Source organism: Stegostoma tigrinum, chromosome 27, assembly GCF_030684315.1.
Source record: "Stegostoma tigrinum isolate sSteTig4 chromosome 27, sSteTig4.hap1, whole genome shotgun sequence".
Taxonomy (NCBI): Eukaryota; Metazoa; Chordata; class Chondrichthyes; order Orectolobiformes; family Stegostomatidae; genus Stegostoma; species Stegostoma tigrinum.
This window is the reverse complement of record NC_081380.1, coordinates 2,475,180-2,490,935: the sequence shown is the minus strand read 5'-3', so window position 1 is coordinate 2,490,935 and position 15,756 is coordinate 2,475,180. Positions and strand designations below refer to the sequence as shown.

At 42.4% G+C, this 15,756-nt stretch overlaps 1 protein-coding gene across 4 annotated transcripts in view; it reads right to left on the bottom strand.

The window, feature by feature from the left end:
- The window catches only part of LOC125464462 (SH2B adapter protein 2-like), a 130,753-nt gene that overhangs the window by 100,690 nt on the left and 14,307 nt on the right, over positions 1 to 15,756 (bottom strand). For all 4 annotated transcript variants that reach the window (XR_009447319.1, XM_048556781.2, XM_048556782.2 and 1 more), the window contains exon 2: positions 15,368 to 15,497. The gene's annotated coding sequence lies outside the window, so the exon portion shown is untranslated. The remainder of the gene's footprint in view (positions 1 to 15,367; positions 15,498 to 15,756) is intronic.

The following is a 15,756-nucleotide window of genomic DNA, read 5'->3' as shown; positions in this document are numbered from 1 at the left end:
GGCTAGTGAGATTGGGATGTCTGGACGGCATACATGAGTTGGACCAAAGGGTCTGTTTCCATGCTGTGACTCTTTAATAGGGTCAGATTTCTATTGAATTCAAATTGCACCATCTACCACGGTGGGATTTGAACTCAGATCCCCAGAACATTACCTCGGTCTCTGTATTAATAGGTTAACAATTATATCACTAAGTCATCACCTCTCCTTAAACAAAGAATTAGATTTAGGGAATGAAATAAATCTATGAATCAAAACACATTAGTCAGTAAACAGCTGATACCCAGGAAACATGATGAGATAATCAAAAATTGCCCAAGAAATTGCCAAAATTGTCAAGTGATTTAGACATTCCTTTCGGTACCAATAATCAAAGGCAGGTTCTTCTGGGACTTCCTGTTGAAGAGGCCTCCCATTGGCTGGCTGCTGTAACAGGACTGAGTGTCTCTCTCTTCGGTACAAACTGATTCTGCTGATTTGTACAATGCAGGAATCTTGTAGTGAAGCAACGTCTGAGCCAGTTACTCAGGCCTTTCACACATGCACAAATCTCAACCTTCGGGTGGCTCAGTGGTTGGCACTGCAGCCTCACACATCAGGGACCCAGGTTCGATTCCTGTCTCGGGTGACTGTCTGTGTGGAGTTTGCATATTCTCCCCATGTCTGCGTGGGTTTCCTCTGGGTGCTCTGGTTTCCTCTCAGTCCAAAGATGTGCAGGCTAGGTGGATTGGCCATGTTAACTTGCCCGTAGCGTTCAGGGGTGTGTGGGTTATGGGGGATGGGTTTGGGCAGGATGATCCAAAGGGCAGTGTGGACTCGTTGGGCCAAAGGGCCTGTTTCCACACTATAGGGAATCTAATCAACTTGAACAACAGTGAAGTGTTCGATGGATCAAGCTTTGATTGGAATCTTTGAGCAGTTTAGGATATCTGGTCAGCATGGACAAGTTGGACTGAAGGGTCTGTTTCCTTGCTGTACAACTCTGACTCTATAAATGTGACGTATTGCATTTTGGAAGATCTAATACAGAAGGGAAGTACGCAGTAATTGTCATAACCCTTAGTCGCATCAACGTACAGAAGGATGGAAACAAGTCGATAAGGTGATCAAGAGGACATATGGCATGCTTGGCCTTTATCAGTTGGGGCATAGAGTGCAAAAATCGGCAGGTCATGTTGCAGCTGTCGAGAACTTCAGTTAGGCTACCTTTGGAATAATGTGTACAATTCCAGTCACCAGCCTATAAGGAGGATGTGGAGCTTTTAAAGAGAGGGTTCAGAAAACATTTACTGGAACGTTGCCCGCTTTGGAGGGTATTAGGTATGAGGAGAGATTGGACAAACTATTTATTTTCACCTGCATGTTGAAGGCTGAGGGTGAGCTGACAGAAGTTTACAAAATTATGAGAGGCATGGATAAAACAGATAGGTGGAGTCTTTTTCTCAGGGTGGAAATATCATTACTCAGGGACATAGGTTTAAGGTAAAAGGAGATAAGTTTAAAACAGATGTGAGAAGTCAGTTCGTTTTTTAAAAGCAGAGGGTGGTAAGTACTGGAGTGCGTTGCCAGAGGTGGAGGAGGATGTGGATACAATAACAACATTTAAGAGACATCTTGACAAGTACATGAATAGACAGGGATGTGTGTGTGTGTAATGGACCATATAGAGGCAAAAAGATTTTAGATTAGAAGGGTGTCATGTATCAGTGTAATCTTGGTGGGCCAAAGGGCCTGTTCCTGTGCTGTCCTATTCTTTGAAATCGTTTTTTGCTAACTGTAAACGTCTTGATGTGTAATCCCAACAGCAAACATAGTTCGCCAGTTTGATCTTTGTACACTTTCCTATTGTTTAATGTTAAGGTTACGAACTAATGGAAACTTCTCAACATCTGATGCTCCCTCATTCAAACACAACAAATATGGAAACAATAACTATTCTTCAGACAGAGATAGAACATCATATGGTCCTAAGGATGACTAACCTCCCTAGCTTCAGTCAATTGCCCACACATCTGGTGTTGAAAAGTAGATTTATATTCTCACTTTGTATATATATATGAAGTCTCACTTGCGCCACCCCCAAGGAGATTTATGTTTCTTTGCCCTCCCATACATCTGGCTCAAAATCCCAGGGTCACTGCTGAGCACAAAGAGCCCATCCTATAATGGAGATAACAAAGTGTGGAGCTGGATGAACACAGCAGGCTAAGCAGCATCGGATGCTGGCAGCACCAATTCTGGGCAATGCCAGCATTACCAAGTACCTCTGTCCTTGGTAAGTGCAGGATGGCACTAGTGAGGCATTGACTAGTCATGGTGCATACATAACCAAGTGTGCTATGGAGAATCAAGTGAGGAAACTCACCAGAGGTCCAAGGGAAATAGTCATGAACCTACAGCTCCCCCTCCCCTCAGACTGCCACGTTGCTAATTTCTGGTAAAAATCAACCCTTGGTGCCTTAGCTTCCATCCTTAGTCACAATACAGTTTTACAGAAAACATGAGACAATATCACTCCAAGATAATAAAATGTGAGGCTGGATGAACACAGCAGGCCAAGCAGCATCTCAGGAGCACAAAAGCTGACGTTTCGGGCCTAGACCCTTCATCAGAGAGCTCTCTGATGAAGGGTCTAGGCCCGAAACGTCAGCTTTTGTGCTCCTGAGATGCTGCTTGGCCTGCTGTGTTCATCCAGCCTCACATTTTATTATCTTGGAATCTCCAGCATCTGCAGTTCCCATTATCTCAGACAATATCACTCCAAACAGATGAGGACAAAATGTCTAACACATTATTCATGTTATGAAACCAGACAGAGCACCCTGATAGCGAATGAAGCACTTTTGACATGCATTTCCCATTGGAATATAGGCAGGTGCACAAATAATTAGAAAATCCGTTTTAGGTGCTCGTTGAGGGCAAGAGGCAGGGAGGACTCCCTACTTTTCTTCAATATAATCCAAATGGAGAAAGCTGCCTGTTGGTTTAAGGCACCATCCAAAAGATGACATCCCACCCCATGCTATGATACTGTCATACTAGCTGAAAGGTTGGGAAACTCCTCGAATGTTTGAAAGCCTCAAACAAGAAGCATTTTGGGACTTGAATCATTAACTAATTCTCTTGCTGCAGATGCGACCAGGGCCTGCTGAGCTTTTCCAGCACTTTTGTTTTGAATTTCACATCTCCAGCATCCAAAGCACTTTGCTCTTATCTGAGTATTTTAAAATTAGTCAGCATTGGACTGGAGACAGCACACTTCTGTTTCATAATCAAAAACAGCGTTGGCTCCACTATCAATCAGCGTATTTGCATTTCTGTCAGCCCCTTGGCTGAACACAATATGTAGAGCAGACACCCGTGCCAAGGGAATTAAAATTACAGCTACAGCCCAGAAGTGCTCAGATTGGTTAAAGGTGGCAGCAGTAGATGGACTGGTGCCATTGTCGGTGTATTAACAGGCCAATGCCTGGCCAGTTATCCCATTGCCTTTGGTGATCACAAAGAAACCTATGTGCTCTGTAATCCCATAAAGGGGAAGGACTATTTTAAAAAGGAACTCCTCTTTCTGGCTAACTCTCACTTCCTCCTACTATTCCCTCATTCAGTTGTAAAGTTGGCAAATGCTGCTTGGTGTCCCCACAGCTGATGCTCAGAAACACTTGCTGTGGCTGCGAGGAAAGGCACCCTTGGGGATCTCACAGACTTGAAGCCCATGAACAGACAGGCCCAGATGTACCCAGCTGTAAAACACACACCATTTTTCACAGCTCCACAGTATGTAGCTCTGCCAGTCTTATAGCAATTCCCAACCCCAACTCCAGTCTCAGCCATTCATAAGAGACACACTCCATTCTTATTTCAACTTATGTCAGTTGTCGAGGGAGTCCAACCACTCCTGTTTACATACAGCTACCATAGCTGTAAGATCCCAATTCTCTCCCTCACTGGAGCTGGATTTCCTGGCCTTTTGGTGTTGAAAGTGGGTGGGGGGTGTTGAGGGCAGGGAAAACGGAAGCTGGAGATTTCAGGACGGCCATATTGTGATGACTTGTGCTGCATGTGTTACTCTGGGCAGTGTGTCCAGTTGTCAGCAGCCAGTTATGATAATGAAGGCCCCAGCAAGAAGCCATTAGGAGCCACTGCTGTATTGTATACCTATCTGAGCAGCATCTCCACAACATGAGTAGATGCTGCTGGTTTAACCGGCTGCAGACCACTTGGAGCTCCATGCTGCAATCACAATGCTGCTGGGATGAAAGGCCACAGCTCTGTCTGAACAGGTACTTCTGCAGGATTTTGTCCACCAACCTAGCTCCAAGCCCCAGCTTCAGGCCTTTTTGGTTTCTAACTCAATGCAGGCTGTTGAGGGTGCCCCTGTGTTAAGCTACTCTCACATTCCACTGCCTGCCTCAGTCATGCCCATCTCTCTCAGTGAAGCTGCCAACTGGACACTGCTGAGGGCATTCTGATTGACACTGGCTCTCTACCCGATGAGGGGATTACCTCTGGCAAATTCCATTACCCGATGCTGCAATGTTTATGAATGCATTAATAAATTGGGTGTAAATATTATAATATTGAAGAATCCAACAGACAATTATTGCAACCAGCTAGTAATTACCAACATTAAATTCTCAGACACAGCAATGTCTGGACTAATATTGAACTAATGGTTACAACATATTGTTTACGATATAGAAGGAGGCCACTCAGCCACTGTATCCACACCAGTTCTTCAAACTAGTATCACAGCAGTAGGCAATTTCTCCACACCCTTGCATACTATTTCTATCCAAACAATCATTTAGTTTATTTAACCTGCCTTCACCATATTTCCAGGCAGTGCTTTCCAAACCAAACTACTCACTGTGTAGAAATGCTATTTTTGTTCATAACCTATAGTTTATTCGCACATCGCTTTAAATCTATGCCCTCTCATTGTTCCTTTAATGGAGTAGTAACAACTTCTCCCTATTTACTCTATCCAGCCCACTCAAAGCTTCTTACAACCTTCTCTCCAAGGAGAACAGCCCCTGACTGCTTCAAATCTATCCTTATCACTGGAATCATACATATAAGTCGCTTCTGTGCTCTCTCCACTGTATTCATATCTTTCCAAGAATGTGTCACCCACAATACACCAGCAGAGGTCTACCAAGTGCCTTACACATGTTCAAAATCATCTCCTTGCTCACATACTCTACTGATAAAGCCAAGGACACTTATTTACTGCTGTCTGCACCTGTCCAGCCACTTTCACCAATGTACATATGCACACAGATCTCTCTGTTCCTACACTTCAGATGAAATTGTGAGACTAGCTAAGAGGAAAAAGGAAGCATACATAAGGTCTAGGCAACTGAAGACAGATGAAGCTCTGGAAGAATATCAGGAATGTAGGGGGAAATCTGAAATGGGGAATTAAGAGGGCTAAGAGGGGACATGAGATATTGTTAGCAAACATGGTTAAGGAAAATCCCAAAGCCTTTTATTCATATATAAGGAGCAAGAGGGTAACGAGAGAAAGGATTGGCCCACTTAAGGACAAAGAAGGGAAGTTATGCATTGAGTCAGAGAAAATAGGTGACATTCTTAACGAGTGCTTTGCATCGGTATCCACCAAGGAGAGGGACATGACAGATGTTGAGGTTAGGGATAAATGTTTGCTTACTGTAGGTCATATCGGCATAAAGGAGGGAGGAAGTGTTGGGTATCCTAAAAGGCAGGTGGACAAGTCCCCAGGTCCGGATGGGATCTATCCCAGGTTATTTGAGGGAAGCAAGAGAGGAAATAGCTGGGGCCTTAACAGATATCTTTGCAGCATCCTTAATCACGGGTGAAGTCCCGGTGGACTGGAGAATTGCTAATGTTGTCCCCTAGTTTAAGAAGGGTAGCAAGGATCATCCAGGTAACTATCGACCGGTGAGCCTGACGTCAGTGGTAGGGAAGCTACTGAGGGATAGGATCTATTCCCATTTGGAAGAAAATGGGCTTAGCAGTGATAGGCAATATGGTTTTGTGCAGGGAAGGTCATGTCTCACAAACTTAATAGAATTCTTTGAGGACGTGACAAAGTTGATTGATGAGGGAAAGGCTGTAGATGTCATATACATGGACTTCAGTAAGGCGTTTGATAAGGGTCCTCATGGCAGGCTGATGGAGAAAGTAAAGTCATATGAGGTCCAGGGTGTGCTAGTTAGATGGATAAAAAACAGGCTGGGCAACAGGAGACAGAGGGTAGTAGTGGAAGGGAGTTTCTCAAATTGGAGACCTGTAACCAGTGTAGTTCCACAGGGATCTGTGCTGGGACCACTGTTGTTTGTGATATATGTAAATGATCTGGAGGAAGGTGTAGGTGGTCTGATCAGTAAGTTTGCAGATGACACTAAGATTGATGGAGTAGCAGAGAGTGAATGTGACTGTCAGAGATTACAGCAGAATATAGATAGACTGGAGAATTGGGCAGATGGTGTTCAATCCAGGCAAATGCGAGGTGATGCATTTTGGAAGATTTAATTCAAGAGCGAACTATACAGTAAATGGAAAAGTCCTGGGGGAAATTTGATGTACAGAGAGATCTGGGTGTTCAGGTCCATTGTTCCCTGAAGGTGGCAACACAGGTCAGTAGGGTGGTCAAGGAGGCATATGGCATGTTTTCCTTCATTGGACGAGGTAGTGAGTACAAGAGTTGGCAGGTCATGTTACGGTTGTATAAGACTTTGGTTCAGCTACATTGAGAGTACTGTGTACAGTTCTGGTCACCACATTACCAAAAGGATGCTTTAGAGAGGGTGCAGAGGAAGTTCACCAGGATGTTGCCTGGTATGGAGGGCGCTAGCTATGAAGAAAGGTTGAGTAGATTAGGATTATTTTCATTAGAAAAGACAGAGATTGAGGGGGGACCCGATTGAGGTCTACAAATCATGAGGGGTATAGACAAGATGGATGGCAAGAAGCTTTTTCCCCAGAGTGGGGTCTCAATTACTAGAAGTCATGAGTTCAAAGTGAGAGGAGGAAAGTTTAAGGGAGATATGTGGAAGGTTCTTTACACAGAGGGTGGTGGGTGCCTGGAATGCATTGCCAGTGGAGGTGGTAGATGTAGACAAGTTAGTGTCTTTTAAGATGTATCTGGACAGATACATGGATGGGCAGGGAGCAAAGGGATCAGACCCTTAGAAAATAGATGACAGGCTAAGACAGAGGATCTCAATCGGCGCAGGCTTGGAGGGCCGAAGGGCCTGTTCCTGTGCTGTAATTTTCTTTGTTCTTTGTACTCCCTTTAGAATTGTACCCTCTATTTTATATTTTTCTTCAATGTTCTTCCTACCAAAGTGCATCACCTCACACTTCTGTGCATTGAACCTCACCTGCCACCTATCTGTACACCCCAAACTGTCAACATCTTTTGCAAGTTTCACCTTGTCCTTCTCAGTTCTGCAACATTTCCAAGTTGGATAACTAACCCTGGGGAACTGCACAACAAAATTTCCTTCAGCTTGAAAAATATTCAATCAACCATGAATTTCTGTTTATCCCTCAGTATCCCTAGTATCTACATTACTACTGTCCCTTTCATACCATAACCTACAAATTTCCTCACGTTTGTTGTGTGACGCTTCAGAAAATCAGTGTATGCCACATCAACTGCTTTACACTTATCTATGGTTTTGTTAGCTCGTCAGAAAACTCCAATACACCAGCGGAGGTCTGTCAAGTTAAACAGGATTTCCCCTTTAGAAATCGGCGCTGAATCTTACTAATCAATGATAATGGGAACTGCAGATGCTGGAGGGTCTAGGCCTGAAACGTCAGCTTTTGTGCTCCTGAGATGCTGCTGGGCCTGCTGTGTTCATCCAGCCTCACATTTTATTGTCTTACTAATCAACCTCTTTTTTCCATGTGACTACTATTTCTATCCCAAATAATTGTTTCTAGAAGCTTTCCACCAAAGTTAAATGGTCAGAGATAGCATTGTCATGCTACAGATAGTCAGCAGTAAGATAGCTTGGGAGACTTTTATATGCTTGGGTTGCACACTATGATACGGTAATGATATCATGAACATATTTCTTAAAAACATACTGACACACAGCATGATATAACAATATCTGCCAACCTAATAGGGCAACTAGTGACCAGTTGCAAGCGACCTTCCAAAACATTGTTCAGATGGTATGCTAAGACAGAGAAAGTCAAGAATTCCACATGGGTCAAATTATAGAATCCTAATGCCCACCATAAAATCCAGTCCCTCATGTCCAAGTCTGGGGTAGATGAACTGCTGTGCTGAGTCAACAATTCCACAGTCATTGTCTCATGCTATCAGTATAGTAGATGATGAACCCAGAGAGTGCCTTGGTCTATTTTTAACCAGCAGTTTGTCTGTGTTTGCTTCTAGTTGGAGAGTCAATGGACACATCTCAGGCACATTGTAAATGGCCAACATCACAGGGCAAGAATATCTCCCACTTGAGATCTCACCCAGAAATTTATTTCACTGCACTAGACTAGTGCCCAAAAAGTTTAATGAACAACAGTGCACTTTATGGAAATACCACTTTCAGCCTAGAAATTTTGGATGGTCCCATACAACGGTGTTTGCACGGTACAATACTCAACCTGGGACAGGGGAAGGAATACCACATCACATAACATTGAAAGAAAAGATTATTGCTCAATTACTTTTAGCTGGTTCTTGTCACAGTGTATAGCAGCAGCAGCAAGCATTAGGCAGTGAGGCAGCCAAATGAGCTTACAAAAGAAAAATCCACATTAATCTCATACAGTGTGATATCAGACTCACAGGAAAGACATATGCTCAATATCTTTGCACTTCAAATTGGGAACTAACTTGCCAAGTATGGAGAATGCACGGGTTTTCTTTATCTATTCACTCATGGGTCAGGGGTTTTTTTGGCCAGGACAGCAATTATTTTCCCTCCCTAATTACCCAGAGGGCATTTAAGTGTCACAGTCAACCACAATACTATGGGTTGAGTCACAAGCAGGCCAGACCAGGTAAGAATAGCAGTTTCCCCTCCCTAAAAGGGGATTAGTGAACTAGATAGGTTTTTTCCCAAACAATTGACAATGGATTCATGGTCATCTTTAATTCCAGGATTATTTATTAAATTCAAAATCCTTCCTTCCGGAATTTGAATCCAGGTCTCCAGAACATTAACTGAGTTTCTGAATTAATAGTTTAGTGATAATACCACGAGGCCATTGCCTCCCTAGGGAGGAACTGGGCTTCACCCACTGGAAGGGCACATGCTCAATGTTGACTTGAAAGGGGAGATTTACTAGTTTCTACTGATCTTTCAATCTGAAATCCCATGAGAACCAAAGCTAACTTTTATTCATTTTCTTTCATTCAAATTAATGAAAGTTATGTAAATATTTGAACAGTGATATTTCAGGTTAAACACAACTCATTTAAATTAAATCAACGTGGGAATAGTGGAATATTCTGGGTATGAGAGACTGGAAACACAGACGGTGCTGTAATTAACTTTCCTTCAGTTTCAGATATTATCAGACACGTCTGTGTTTCTTGGCACCATCATTAAAGCGTTTGCCTTTTTTTCAGCTCCAGAGATAAGTGGGAATTATAAATAGATATTGCCTCCTCTCACTGCTGCACAGCTTCCAGTTCCTGGGCCGTGAGAAGTTGTGGTGTTGCTGGCATGGTTCAAGAAACATTGCGGAAACAGTAACGATGGTGAAGGGAAATTTGACATTCCTGGGATAATCACAACAAAGGAGTCTTCAGTTCACCAACTACATCATCAACATTAAATGCCATGATTAAGTAATCAGGTGCCAAAAATCCCGGTCTATTGATTTTCACTGTCCAAATATTTCTATCGGAGTTTATAATACATTTTAACTGGTAAGGATATGTTTCTCTATATGATGGCTCTTGAAAGAAGAGCATGCATTTGCTACGCCAGACGTCTGTGAAAGATGAAAAAAACTAAGGTGTGCAGGTGAATCAAAATTTCCTCTCTTTGTTTATACAAACAGGGGCCTTGTGCCTATTCGATGCCATATGCACTATTCAAATACTCTGCGCCAGGCTCGTACTGTTGTGCAAGGTCTTAGTTCTAAAACCATTAATGTCGAAGTTGTATTAAGCTCCACCCTATCTGATGATGTTACACACAGTCTTTGGGTGGAGAATCTAGAAGGAGGTCCCAATGAAGACTTCATGCCCACCTCTGGCTCCTGATAATTTTAAGTAAACAGACTTAAGTAGTCAATGTAACAGGCACTTATTGTCAATGTTGCCTCTAAGCCAAGCAACTCCTCCATTGTCAAACTAATTGGTTTTAGAGATCAATGCCATGCATAGGCCTCAGAGGTCCACACCCTGAAAAAAAATGTATAAGCAATATTTCCGCTATTGCTGTTATCTAAAACAACAATGTTAGTTAATTGAACAAGTACATTTCCTAATTAAGACACACCAGTCATCTACCTTCACCACTGACAATAAGGCAGGCCTTTCGACTCAAAAGACATACTGACCAGTGGCAGTACTATATTTCAACCATCTAGAGCCCAATACAATATGGTAATCAGTCGTGGGCATGATTGCTGAAAATAAAAATTCCAAAGAATTTAACACTAGGAACATTACTGTTGTGGTGGCTCAGTGGTTAGCACTGCAGCCTCACAGCACCAGGCATCCGGGTTCAATTCCAGCCTCGGGCAACTGTCTGTGTGGAGTTTGCACATTCTCCCCATGTCTGTGTGGGTTTCCTCCGGTTTCATCCCACAGTCCAAAGATGTGCACGTTAGGTGGATTGGCCATGCTAAATTGCCTGTAGTGTACAGGTGGGTTATAGGATGATGGATCTGGGTGGGACACTCCAAGGCTTGGTGTGGACTTGTTGGGCTGAAGGGTCTGTTTCCACACTGTAAGAATTCTAATTCTAATTACCATTTTATGAAGACCCAAACAGCCGGTCAGCAACTGAGGCACAAATCCAACAAGCAGTTCGCAGCACTCACGGGAGCAGCAGAATGAAAACTCCAGATGATGATCTGCATTTCAGAGTTGGTAAGAGACACAAGAAAATCAGTGCAGGCTAGGAAGGAAGTACAAGCTAGCCATGCTAGGAAAAGACACAGAGTCCTTAGTGAGCGAAGCTCCAGAAGTAAAGCCAGAGATTGACGGGAAGGGGCAAAAGGGACAATAACAGTGCAAACACAATAGGCTGGAAAGTATAGGAGGGAAAAGGGTGTACTCACCCTGCAAGGCAAACATTGACATTAAATCACAAGTGGGATCCATATAACAAAGGCCTGACTATTCATTTATTGTAAGGCTACTGTATCAGAGAAATGGCAATTTATTTCAGACAAAAAAAAAGGAAATTGTAAAAGATTTGAAGAACAACTCTAACAGAGGAAGAAAGTAGAAGAATCTTAAGATTTTTGGAAGGTTGGAACATTCAAATTTTAAACCAGAAAACTGTCACCAAGAATTAAGACGATAACTACAGGTCTTTATTTAAATTTTATGCAAGGAATCACATATAGTGGTTTGGGTCATGGAAGGTAGGAAATGTCTATTTTCAAAAAGGACAAAAAAAAAATCTAAACATTGAAAGAAGTAATGTATGTAGAAACAATACTTCCAAACAGATTCAGTGACAAAGACTGGCCAAGCAGAACACAGGATTGGACACCTTAGAGAAAATTTGTAACAAACATATAGCGCTTAATTTTGAAACCCAAGTCTGAAGCTGAACAAGTCACAACACGATAGTATTAATAGTGTCCTATGACGTTACTAATCGCAAACATAACAAAGAAGGCACAGATGTTTTTGAACAGGTTCAATCAGCCTAGAGACCAAACAAAATTCTTGAAAGGGTAAGATTTGCCAAAAACAAAAGCTCAGCATCCAGGAAAATCGGTCAATAATTTAATGAATGATTTCAGCAGATTAATTTTTTTTTAAAAGTGTGCCTGTCGAGCTTTGAATTCAGAATAGGTAAAAAGATTTGTTGTATTTTTGACGTAGTGGGAACTGCAGATGCTGGAGAATCTGAGATAACAAGGTGTAGAGCTGGATGAACACAGCAGGCCAGGCAGCATCAGAGGAGCAGGAAAGCTGATGTTCTGGGTCTGGACCCTTCTTCAGAAACTGAAACGTCAGCTTTCCTGCTCCTCTGATGCTGCTTGGCCTGCTGAGTTCATCCAGCTCTACACCTTGTTGTATTTTTGATATTTTTTAAAATCAAATTTCTTAATGTCCGACGAAAAGTTAATTTGACCATCTTTCTCCAAAGTTATGTAGGAAGCAGAAACCAGAAAATTCCTGAGAGGAGAAGAGCAACAGAACCAATTCACTTTAAGTAGTCTAGAGGGGTCTGTGACAAGCCGACACAACGAGTAAGCAAAAACAGCAGAAACATGTGATAATGGGAACTGCAGATGCTGGAGAATCCAAGAGAATAAAATGTGAGGCTGGATGAACACAGCAGACCCAGCAGCATCTGTTGTCCTGAGATGCTGCTGGGCCTGCTGTGTTCATCCAGCCTCACATTGTATTACAGCAGAAACATAGATACTTTTTGGCAAGTTCCTCGGGAGTGTTGCTGAACAAGGAGACCTTGAGATGCAGGTTCATAGTTCCTTGAAAGTGGAGTTGCAGGTAAACAGGACAGTGAAGGTGGTGTTTGGTACGCTTGTCTTTACTGATCAGTGCATTGGGTATAGGAGTTGGGAGGTCATGTTGTGGCTGTACAGGACATTGGTTAGACCACTTTTGGAATACTGCATTCAATTCTGGTCTCCCTGCTATAGGGAACATGTTGTTAAACTTGAAAGGGTTTGGAAAAGATTTACAAAGCATGTTGCCAGGGTTGGAGGTTTGAGCTACACAGAGGTTGAATCAGTTTAGCTGCAATTTCTCTCACTCATGCTGTGCATGCTACAACTAAACCCCAATCATCTGTATAGTAGTTAGCCAGGCACGCTGCAAAGAGTAGGAATCTAAAGGGTAGGTTTTAAGCAAGAGCTGTCTAGTCTGTGATCATATACAAGATCAGAATCAAGATCAATTATTCCCAAGCCAAAGAGTTACAAATATTCCAATTAAGGGAATGTGTGCTGAACAAATTGTGCAACCTCCAGACAGTCTGCATTTAAGAAGCCAGAGGCTTGGAAGAAGATGGGAAAGTGGTAAGTGCTTATACATAAGCATATAGATGTTAACTGTAGAGGGAAAAAATGCTTGTGGGGAGATGTTGTAGAAGGTCATGGTTCTGAGAGAGTTAATATTGAAGTTGCATTAAGTTCCACCCAATATGATAATGTCTCACAGCCTTGGGATGAAGAATCAGGCAATCTAGCATGCAGCTCTTATGGAGACAGATCAGTGATCTCTGGCTCTTGATTGTCAGAAGTTGGTCAATGTAACTTGTATCTATTACTAGCATGCACAAAATTACCCCATGTAAGACTAGTGATCTTCTTGCTAAGACTCACCGTGATCGATCCTCTAAATATCCACTGATAAGCAAACATAGCATAGAAAGAAAAATTAGTGGCAGCACTTTTATTAATCCTTCACCCATAAGTCAATGCAATAGTTACTTCCAAATAAAAAGTGATTCACATAATGCCTAACCTTACAGAAAACTTGACCCGCACAAGTTTGGAACATAGTGGAATGTGGAGCAGCGCAGTCAGGAAATTTTCTAGCCAAGGTCCAGTGCTGACTCAACTGGAGTCCTCCCTCCATCACCTCATTTCTCCCCTGAGCACTTACCTGAAGGTTTTGTAGGAACACAATGACCAAATATTGTGGTCCTGTTCACCAAAATGTTCCCAGAGATCCAGCAAAATTGGCCCAAGGCCCAGAATTGGCTATGTGCAAACTGTTTTCAGTATTGACTGAGCATTATAGCCATATTCAACTTCTACTGAGCAGTTAACACTGAACATTCAGATTGATTGTTTTAAAGATAATCCCAGTGAATGGCCCCTTTGTTAGGCAGTTGATGTAATAAGTCAGTTTAGCTGCAATTTCTCCCACTCATGCTGTGCATGCTACAATTAAGAACCAATCATCTGTATATTAGTTAGCCAGGCACACAACAAAGAGTAGGAGTCTAAAGGATAGATTGTAAGCAGGAGCTGTCTAGTCTGTGATCATATACAAGATCAAATGTTGTTAGATGTGATACAGAGGATTACACAAAAACAAAGATTTGGACTGGGTGTTGTGTTTAAAATAATTCATGACACAAATAGATCATTGATGCCTAAAGAAAGTGGAATGCCTCAGACAAAGATCAACACAGGCAGACAACATGTCGACACTGCACTGCCTTCAATGCAAGGGAATTCAGCCCACACATACTCCAACTCCAGATTCTGATCAGTGTTACAGTGGGTAACTCCAGTCTTTATAAATCATGCTAATATTTCTCCAACTTCTTCACAGCACTACTACATATCGCTTCGCAGTTAAAGAGCTATGTGAAGTCAGAATAAGACATTGTAGAAATAGAAGTTATTAACTACAAATTATATCCAGATGGCTGTGTGAAAATATCATGCTATAGGAATATAAAAGCAGTTGGAGGTCATTCAGCCCAAGAACCTGTTTCAACATTTAATTGGATAATGGCCAATCTTAATACCATTTAGTGTATCTTTATTCCTGATCCTTGGACTCTCTTATGCAACATCTACTAGCTCAGCCAATTGGCTCACAACATTGATGACTTTTTGGGGTTCCACAACACTATACAAAGGATATTAATGTCATTTGTGTGTAGTGTGTTTCTTCAGGATTGAAAAGTTACCACATGGAGACACTTGAGATTTTGGAAACATAACCACTGAAGTGCAGATGTAATTGATTTTTTTTAAAATTGTGGGCACCACTGACTGGTCCAGCATTTGTGGCCCAGAGGGCATTTAAGGATCAACAACATTGCTGGGGTCTGGAGTCACATGTAAACCAGACCAGGTAAGGACAGCAGTTCCCTTCACTAAAAGGATATTAATGAACTGGAAAGGTTTTTCCTGACAAATGGCAATGGTTTCATGATTACCATTGGCCTCTTATTTCCAGGTTATTGAATTCAAATTCTACCAAACATGGTGGGATTCAATCCTAGGTTCCCAGAACCTGGGTCTCTGGTTTAATAGTCCAGCGATAATACCACTAGGCCACCATCTCGGGAGTAGGCGAGAACATGGAGTACTAACATCATGGCTGATGTGATTGGAGGGCACAGCAGGTTTGAGGAGGGTCTGAAAGGTCTGCTCCTGTTCCTAGTTTGTGTTGCTTCAGTGTATACAGTCATTAGCAAGTGGTGGGAATGAACTTACAAACCTTGAGGATGCAGTTGTTCTACTTCTCCATCAGCCATGCTTACAAGCATTTCTTGGTCTTCCCCCACTCCTGTGGGGTTCAATATTAAAGGCCTCCTCCTTCTGTCACTATTATTGTGGGATGCCTTGTCCTGTAATTAAAACATAAGAAATGAGGCATTCTAGTTCCCGAGAAAAGACGTGGCAGTAGCTTTAGCCAGCATAGTGATAGCACCCACCCAGCCATCACAAGTTGACTTCAATGCAATGCTTCTGTTGAGGTTGAATGTATACATGAGTGAGGGAGCACTCAGTGGTGAAGGCTGGGAAACAGCCAAGTTGCCCCACCCATCTAATGGGCACGCATAGGTAAGTTTGAAAGTACTTAAGGAAGCATTAGCACTGATTAGT